The sequence below is a fragment of the Ursus maritimus genome, unplaced genomic scaffold (genome assembly GCF_017311325.1).
Source record: "Ursus maritimus isolate PB19 unplaced genomic scaffold, ASM1731132v1 scaffold_23, whole genome shotgun sequence".
NCBI lineage: Eukaryota > Metazoa > Chordata > Mammalia > Carnivora > Ursidae > Ursus > Ursus maritimus.
The window spans coordinates 41,670,294-41,676,310 of record NW_024424786.1 but is presented as its reverse complement, the minus strand read 5'-3'; the positions used below and the strand labels follow the sequence as shown (position 1 = coordinate 41,676,310).

Genomic DNA, 6,017 nt, shown 5'->3' with positions numbered 1-6,017 from the left:
AAGAGTAGCAGTATCAAAGGTTCCCAGGAGCCCCCGGAAAGCCCCACACCCAGGCCAGAGACACTGGACGGGGCTGACGATCCTCTCCCGAGCTCTCGGGGCCTCCTGGCGATGGGGTGCGACATGCCTCTCCGGAGCATTTCCTGAAGACCCAGCACCCCTGCCACGGAACCCCCAGGGTATATGGGGACCCGAGTGCGGGGGACTGACCCGGAAGAGTCGGGAGAGGGTGTGAGGTGGGGCAGGGGCAGTGGGGACAGTCAGGATGCTGAGCGTAAAAGTGAGGGGCGCTCGGGTAGCACGGGCGCCGGGGAGGCGTGTAAATGGCCGGGTGAGTCGCGTGTGTGCACACGCGGGACGGGCGTGCGGGGCGCGATGTGATGCGCAGTGCGCGGAGTGGCCGGGCCGGGAAGGGCGCCTGGCGTGCTCTGTGCCCGGCGTACGTGTGCAAGCGCGATGAGGGTGGGTGTGCAGAGTGCGCGGAGGCCGGGGTCCGCGGCGCTGGGAGGGGGCGCTACGTGCGTCCCCGCGCCCGACCGGTTCCCGGTGGTGCGCGGGGGCGGTCGGGTGCTACTCACCCCGGCTCCGCGGAGGGGCCGCCTCTCAGCTCCCGCTCGGGCTCCTGGTTCCCGGCTCCTGACTCTCGGCTCCCGGTTCCCAGCTCCCGGCCGGCCTCCTGCAGCGCGCACGCACCGGCGCCAAGCCCGGACGTCGCCGGCAACGCCACCCCTGCAGTTGTCGCCCGGCGGCCGCCTCGGAGGAGCGCGGCGCGGGCCGGGGGCTCGGCCGGGCCGGGGCGGCAGACGGGAGCTGCGCCGCAGTCCGGGCACGCTCCCAGGAGCCCGCCGCGCGCTCCCTCGCGCTTGCCCGCCCCCCTCCCGCTCCCTCTTTAATTTAAAGTGACAACCCCGAGCGCTCTCTCCGCTCCCGGGAGCCGCGCGCCGCTTCCGGGGTCTGAGCCCAAGATCCCCAAGCGCACCCCGCAGTCCTGGGGGGTCGCTCAAGGCCGAGCCCAGCCCCTCACTCCCAGGACGGTGGATAAGGGTGGGTGGGGTGGGGAGTGTGCTCTCGGGGGCTCTGAGAGGCAGGAAGAGTACTGGATGCAGAGTCTGCAGGCCAGGGATTCTAGCCCCGGGTTACCCTGTTCCCTTTCTGGGCCTCAGTTTCTTTTCCCCTAAAACCGGCCTGCTAACTGCGCGCCTCCCAGAAACCGGTGAGAAAAAAAGGTGGAAGAGCGGGAGATTTCCCTTTCTCTGAATGGATAATTATCCCTCCCACCGTAATTGGGCAGAACGACATCATCTCACTTAATGCTCACGATGACCTAATGGGGTCGTGGTCACACCAGTTTTTAATGAGGAAGCGCACCTCAAAGAGGTGCAATGACCTTTCCAAGGTCACAGAGCCAAAGGTCAGAGGCAGACTTGAACCTACATCTGTGTGTCTTCAAAGCCCATGCTCTTAACCTCTTAGAGGTCATGCTTTCTCTCCCAAAAGGATGAATGAATCATTCAGGAGCTATTTATGACGCCCCCGCTGGACTCTAGGCAGAGTGCCAGGTGTGGGCGATCTTCCATGTTCCCGGAACAGGGGGACAGGTCCCCCCCTACTCTCGCAGTCTGGCAGGGAGGCACACACGCATCAGGAGGGGCCAGGGTGTGTGGGGGAAGATGCCACCTGCCGTGGGCACAGTGATCAAGAGAGCAGGCTTGTGGGCACCCGGGAAATCCTCCAGGAGGACCTGGAGGATCTGGGATGAGGTGGAGAAGAGGGGAGAGGATCTCAGTGGGGAGCAAGTGTGTAAAGGCTGCAGTGGTTCCTGGATCGTCTACGCTCTGGGCCTTTGCGGCTGAGAGCAACCTGTGGGCGCTGACCTCTCAGTAGAAGCTGGGTCTGCGCTGGCCTTGCAGGGAGGGGACTTCCTTAGCCTAGAAGGCTTGACCCTGAGGAGCCAGGGATGCAGTTTCACCCGCACCCACAGGGGCACCCCCGTTCTCCACTTATTTTCTGGGTCTGGAAGAAAACGGAGGACGGGCATTCAGTGTGACCCTTGGAGGCCTTAGGGCCTGGGCACCGGGCTGTGGGCTTTCACTGCCATTTCTCATTTAATTGAATCTTCACAGCCACCTGCAGCTTTGGAATGATTGAGCCCGTTTTCCATGGGAGGATACCAAAGCCTGAGGGAATGACAGGGTTTCTGGTTTTGGAGGGAGTGATGAGTTCGACACACCATCAGCGCATTAAAGGGCAACTTTGATGTGGGCGTCTGTGGGGGCAGCAAAAAGCTGAAGTTGAGGCTCGTGGGGTTCTGGCTGCAGCCCCCCAGGCTGATGCAGGAACTGGAGTGAGCTTGGAAGGAGCTCTTGCAGATTTCATGTTAACACCCCCTGGTGAGCAGAAGAGCAGGGGCACTGTGCACCAACGTCAGGGGCTGCAAGCGCCCGTCAACGGTCAGGTCCGCAAATGCATCGGGGCACAGTCACGTGGCCGAGGCGCAGCGAAGGGAGAGAAAAACTACTGCCACCTGCAACAAGGTGGATGAATTTCACCGGCAGGTGATGGGGAATGGTGCGCATAATGTTGAGTGAAAGAAGCCAGACACAGAAGAACACAGCTGTATGATTCCATTTATAGAATGTTCAAAAAATCCGGCAAAACTACTCTCTGTTGTTCGCAGTCAGGATGGCTGTTTCCATGGGAGTGGTGGCTGGAAGGGCCTAAGGGGGAGTCTGGGGTGCCGCTCGTGTCCTGGTTCTGATCTCAGTGGTGGCTCCTGGGTGTGTTCACTTTGTGAAAATTCCTAGCATTGGATACTTACAATTTGTATGGGTTTCTGCATGCACGGTCCGCTTCTGTATACAAGCACAGAAGCATCTCGTGTGGCTGCCCGCCATACTGGAATAAAAGCCAAACTCCTTTTTGTGGTCCATACGGCCTTGCTGGCCTCTCTGACCTGTCGTGCTGTCCTCCTCCTCACCCACCGATCTCCTGCCTCTCAGGCCTTCTGGTGTTCCTGACACCTGCCAAGCCATTTTCCACCTCAGGGAGTCTCGCTTGCTGGTCCCTCTGCCTGGAAAGCACTTTTCCTGCTCTTGCCAAGGCTGCTTCCTCTATCCCCTAAACATCGCCCTAAAGCAGTCACAGAGAGGCTCTCCTGACTACCCCACAGACAGTCCTCCCCCCACAGCAGGTTGTTTATTTCCTTGAAAACACCAGCCACAATCTGCAATTATTTTATTTATTTGTTTACAGTTAATTTTCTGCATCCCCCACTAGACTAATCGTTGCAAACACACGGCACACTTACTATTTGCCAAGCGCTCTCCTAACATTATATTAAGGCATTGAGTCCCCACCCCACCCCCATGGGGAGATACTATTCTTAGGCCGATTTTACAGTTGAGGCAATTGGGGCTCAGAGAGGTTATGTAACTTGCTCATGGTTACACAGCTGGAAAGCAACAAAGCCGGGGTTTGAACCCAGGCAGGCTGGCTCCAGAGTCTCTGCTTTAATTCTCCACTTTGACAGTCTTGCCTCTCTTCTTCCTTGTAGCCTCTCGGGAACAGTGCCTGGCACACAGTAGGTACTCAATAAGTGTTTGTTATATGAATAAATTACAGCTCTTCAGACTCCCTCACCCCACCCCAGAAGCCAAGACCACCCCGGAAGAACCTTCCAGTTCTACCTGTGAGTTCTGGAGAGTTCTCTGTGCTCGGTCTCAGTTATCCCACTCCCTTCCATAAACTGGGATCATCTGTCCCGATATCACCACCTGTCATGAGGATTTCATGGTATAACAGCCAAGAAAACACTTTGCACCATGTCAAGCATTATACGAATTCCAATTCTGTGTTATTACTTCAAAGAAAATGTGGGGGCGGGTAGTAGCAGCAGCTCCCTTTTGCTGAGGGCTTGCTCTATGCCACGTGTGCGCTCCTTTAACGCCCCTGCAGCCTTGTGAGGGTCGTCCCCATTTCATAGATGACGGCGTTAGCTCAGAGAAGGGAAGCTGCTTACATGGGAATTTAAGTTCGCATCTGCCGATGCGACCTCCGAGCTCATGCCCAGGGGCATTGGGCTGAACCTCTCCACAAATGAAGGATTCGGGACTTCAGAGGTAACAGGTCTCAAGATGAAGGGTACAGAGCAGCCAGCCAGGGCCTGGGAGAGAGGTGCTGGGTTCCCTCGCAGAGCCCCCAAACCGGCTGGCTGGATTCATGCTTCCTATTATTCACTCTGTCATACTCCAGGCAGATGGGGAAACTGAGGCAGGAGAGGAATCATGCCATGAGTTAACAGTGGGGTGTGTGGCACACTCTGTCCCAACCCCACTCCCCAAGCCCAGGCCTTTTAGGGTGCCTGGAACCTCCCCCACCCCTTTCCCAGGCTACCCACCCCTGGTGCCCTCTTGGCCACACTCTGCTCCTTCTCTGGCCTCTCCAACCTCAACCTCACCTTTGCCGTGACGAACAGCGGTGCTGGTCTGAGGTGTGAAGGCAACCTGGGGAGACCATCAGGGACCCCAAGCACTTGGAGCTGCGTGAGGTCCTGGTCAGCACTGTGCTTGGACCAGGACCCCTTAACCTTTCAGCGCCAGTGGCCCCGGGTCGGTGGGGGGTGCCATCACAGACAGTAGCCAGGGTGTTGGGGGATGGGAGCTGTGCGGAGTAAGCAACTGAGGACGAGGCAGAAGGGGGAGACCAGGCCACTGACGTAGGAGGGTTACTCTCAAGGCTCTCACAGCCATTTTAGTGATTTTCAAACTTTATGCCCCAAATCCTGTCTTTCTTTATTCTATGAAACAAATCAAAGGCATCTGTCCCCGTTGAAGCCAGAGCTCCCCCCAGTCCCGGGGCTCTGGGAACCATAGTTTAAGGTTCCATCTATTGAGGTCTGTTTTTGGGGTGCCCAGGTTGTAGCTGAATAATGGCCGTCGAAAGATGTCCACACCCTCATCCCCCAAACCGTGAATGTTACCTCACATTGTAAAAGGGAATCACATGTTGCATGTGTGATTAAGTTAAGGGTCTTGCGATGAGAGTGTCCTCGGTTTACCACTGTGAGCCCAGGGCAATCACAAGTGTCTCCAAGGGTGAGGGGGGGAGGTGGGGGCGACAGGGCGGCCAGAGTCAGAGACTAGGTAAGGGACAAAAGGCCACAAAAGTGATGTGGGGCCATGAGCCAAGGAATGAGGACAGCCTCTAGAAACAGGAGAAAAGCAAGGAAATGGATTCTCCCCTCAAGCTTCCAGAAGGAACTAACCGTGCTGAGATTTTGATTCTAGCCCTGTAAGACCCATTTCAGATTCCTGACCTCGACAACTGGAGAGAATACATTTCAGCCACGATTCCATGGTAATTTGTCACAGCAGCAATAGGAAGCGAGGGCACCCAGATGTGTCTTGAGTAACCAGCTTCGGGAAGGCCAGAAGCATGGGTGGGGAATGGGGGAGCAATGCCCTCTGGGGAGGGGTTCTGGGAGGAGGGCTGGCTTGGGTGTGAATCAGTCCCCAAGATTCTGCTGGCTGCCTCCCAAACACATACTTTTCTGGGGCGCCGGGACTCCAGGCCTGACCTTTTCCTTGTCTACCTCCTTATCAGCCTGCAGCTCCTGGAGATCTTGGAGCAGGAAGACGGAAACCTCGCTTTCTGGCGGCTCCGGTACTCTGCCATCCTGGGGTCATGTCGCTCAGCAGAGCAAGCGATGAGTGTGGCCTGTGCCCTGGCCAGGGTCTCCCTGCATTCTCATACTTGCCGCCTTCCTGCACCCAGGAAAGGCAGAGCCAGCCAAGGGTCTTCCCGTTCTGCGAGGCAGACGTAACCTCGAAGGAGGCAGACAGGGCCCTGCCCCCTGGGGCTTAGGCTCTGGTGGGGAAGACACGAGGTAAACGAGCAAACCAGTAAGGAAACGATATGCTTATAGACCTTGGTAACTGTAACGATGACAGTAAAGCAGGGTGACATGACAGAGACGGGCTAGGTGAGCAAGAAAGGCTTCTGAGGAGGTGACATTTGAG

General features: G+C 57.2%; 1 protein-coding gene across 3 annotated transcripts in view; it reads right to left on the bottom strand.

The window, feature by feature from the left end:
• Window positions 1-804, bottom strand: part of SYT12 (synaptotagmin 12) — a 21,701-nt gene extending 20,897 nt beyond the window's left edge. For 2 of the 3 annotated variants that reach the window (XM_040639489.1, XM_040639491.1), the window contains exon 1: window positions 579-804. The gene's annotated coding sequence lies outside the window, so the exon portion shown is untranslated. The remainder of the gene's footprint in view (window positions 1-578) is intronic. The other variant, XR_005837177.1, reaches the window with a different exon arrangement.
• Between the last annotated feature and the right edge of the window lie 5,213 nt (window positions 805-6,017).